This window comes from Octopus bimaculoides, chromosome 2 (assembly GCF_001194135.2).
Source record: "Octopus bimaculoides isolate UCB-OBI-ISO-001 chromosome 2, ASM119413v2, whole genome shotgun sequence".
NCBI classification, from domain to species: Eukaryota; Metazoa; Mollusca; class Cephalopoda; order Octopoda; family Octopodidae; genus Octopus; species Octopus bimaculoides.
The window spans coordinates 73,826,839-73,829,961 of NC_068982.1; the positions used below are offsets into that span (position 1 = coordinate 73,826,839).

Genomic DNA, 3,123 nt, shown 5'->3' on the forward strand with positions numbered 1-3,123 from the left:
TATATATATACATATACATATATATATATGTATGTGTGTGTGTGTGTCTGTGTATATACATGTATATATACAGACAGAGGGAAGAAGTGAGAGAAGGAGAAAGCGTAAAGCATTCTTACCTAGATGTAGATGTTGAGGTAAACATCACCAAAACACATATAGAATATAAATTTCATTTTTGTTTATTTTAGTTGTGTTCTTATGTATTTTTATTCTTATATTTATTATTTTACGTTCTCTTTTTTTTTTTTTCTGAAACCCAAGCTACTGATGAATGCCACCATTTTAAACCGGATATTTTTCTGCAGTTCCACGCTACTGGCAACTATTTTCTGATTTATGCGACGACGTTGATGAGACACACTAACTGATAAACAAACAACGAAATATAAATAAACAAATGATAAATAGGTAAAGAAAATATTCGCGCAAACATGTATGTATGTATGTTTATCTATCTATCTATCTATCTATCTATCTATCTATCTATCTATCTATCTATCTATCTATCTATCTATACACACTAAAGAGAAAGCGTCATCAAGCGTATGAGAAAATAGATTCTAACCTTCATAGCATACATTAACATATCATGAATATATTAATATATTAACCTGGAATGTTTGTTTCCGTCAGAAGAGCAAAGACAAAATTTATTGATGGGCATATAAAGAGAAAACGATACCATAGTTTGGACAGTCTTCATTACGAAACAAGAGAATGCATTTAGCCGTATATCAATGAACGCCCACCCTCCTTCTAATTAGATAATGCAACGTATCTTATAAGCTATTTATGAAACTAAATATATTATGTTAATTAGTCAGTGATGCCATCTGCATAGAAGACACTAGCTGAGTTAGTGTTTGTGTTATTATTTTTAATGCACGAGACATCTAATTGGAATTGTTGTAATGTACTATGGAATTTGTCTACAGATATTTCTAGCCAGCGTTAGAAATGTTTTGATGTATGTAAACAAGTCTTTATTTAAAACATGTTCGTGGATTGAAGAAGGGGAAAAGAGGCGTGCATGTTTCAATCCTGTGTAAGAATATTATCAGCTACTAAGTACCCTCTTTAACTATCCACGTTCTCATTGTTTAGAAATTCATTAATATCGGAGACTTTTAGTAAACTGAGTTGACCAATCAGTAATTTTAACACTTTCATGGAAGTTTGGAAACAATTTGATTATAGATGTATTAACTGTTTCGGGTTAGTTAAAAAAATGTACAAATATGAGTGGCTGTGTGGTAAGTAGCTGGCGCAGGAGTGGCTGTGTGGTTGCTTACCAACCGCATAGTTCTGGGTTCAGTCCCACTGCGTAGCACCTTGGGCAAGTGTCTTCTACTATAGCCTCAGGCCGACCAAAGCCTTGTGAGTGGATTTGGTAGACGGAAACTCAAAGAAGTCCGTCGTATATATGTATGTGTGTGTATGCATGTGTTTATGTGTGTGTGCGTATGTTTGTGTGTCTGTGTTTGTCCCTCTAACATCGCTCGACAACCGATACTGGTGTGTTTACGTCCCCGTAACTTAGCGGTTCGGCAAAAAAGACCGATAGAAGTACTAAGTTTACAAAGAATAAGTCCTGGGGTCGATTTATTCGACTAAAGGCGGTGCTCCAGTCACGCTTTATATCGTAGAGAAAGCTACAGAAAGAGCTAATATAATAGGTAATGCCTCCGATCGCTATCGGTTCTTTTGGTCAAACTAAAATGGCTTAATATATACCTAATATATATGTGTGTGTGTGTGTGTGTGTGTGTGTGTGTGGAGAGAGAGAGAGCAGTCGCCATATTCCTTTCCATATCGGCTAACTCTGATGAGTATAAGGTTATATAATCGGATTGTTATCTAATACTCCATCGTATTTCTAGCGCGAAACCGATTGGTAAGATCAGCAGTGATGGATATGGATATATATATTGCGTAAGTTATCGAAAAAACCACCAGCTGGTTTGTACTCTGCTATCATTGAATAAATTTTCTTTTTGTACAAAAGTCATTTACTTTTGTTAAGTAAACGACATAAATCACTAGCTATTTCATTATTTTTAACTATTATTTATAATATTTAAATAAAGTATTATTTGTTTAATAACCATAACTATTATTTATGGTATTTCTTGTGATTTTATTTCCTGATAAAAGATGTAATTTTGTTTCCATATATGTTAGGTTAGTTATTAAGCTATTTTAGTTTGGTGAAAATAGATTTGAATTATAGTTTCACATCTGCCGGGAGGCATACTTCGTGCTAAATATTTTCTCAAGTTTGTAATGCTATAAAAATGGCTTCAAGACTTCTTTAGAGATTCTAAGAATGTCAAGTTTCAAAATTTTGAAATTAAAACTATTATTCGCTTATCTCATGCTTTGCTTTTGTTTTATTAATTAAGCAATTAATATCATTATCTAATATCTATTTCCATTGCGATTGTTTCAATAATTACATTTTTAGAGATAGTCGCACAGAAAAGATTTTAAAGAATATTATGAATTTTAATTTAGTTTCAACAACCGATAGTGATCTTAGGTATTACGAGGCCTTTGAGACGTAGGAATACTAACCCTTATTGCGCTGGTTGAATTTTTGCTGGTGATATAACACATTAACCATACGCAAATCAGTTCACGAAACCTCTTCCTATTGGCCAGTGAAAATAAGATATGTGTACTATGTACTACACCATATAAGCTGTGGAAGATTTCGGAAAGTACTTCACTGTCAAAAATGAGTCAACTTGGGGATCTTGTTCAAAACGGGGGCACCAGTTTTCATTTATGTTTTATGTAGTGTTTTTGGTACCGAAAGACTTTCAAACTTCGTATACTTATCTATTTTGTGTTATAGAACAGAAAAAAAATTTTGTATTCGAATATATTTCATGTAAAAAAAATTGTCTTATTTCGATAATTTCTACTAATCACTGACGTCTATTCAGTTGAAAACAGTTAGCGCTGTAACGGTGTATATCGTATTAATCCCCTAACCCTAACTAGACTGTTAACCCTAACCCTAACCCTAACCCTAAAACTAACCCTAACTCTAGAATCCGAACTCTAAAATTGTTACACACATAGATACGCACAGCGTAATTTATTATATAAACAATA

The 3,123-nt window shown here is 33.1% G+C and overlaps 1 long non-coding RNA gene across 1 annotated transcript in view; it reads left to right on the forward strand.

The window, feature by feature from the left end:
* Positions 1-3,123, forward strand: part of LOC128251474 (uncharacterized) — a 56,832-nt gene that overhangs the window by 35,733 nt on the left and 17,976 nt on the right. Inside the window, exon 2 of the long non-coding RNA XR_008267142.1 lies at positions 265-436. This is a non-coding gene — a long non-coding RNA (uncharacterized LOC128251474). The remainder of the gene's footprint in view (positions 1-264; positions 437-3,123) is intronic.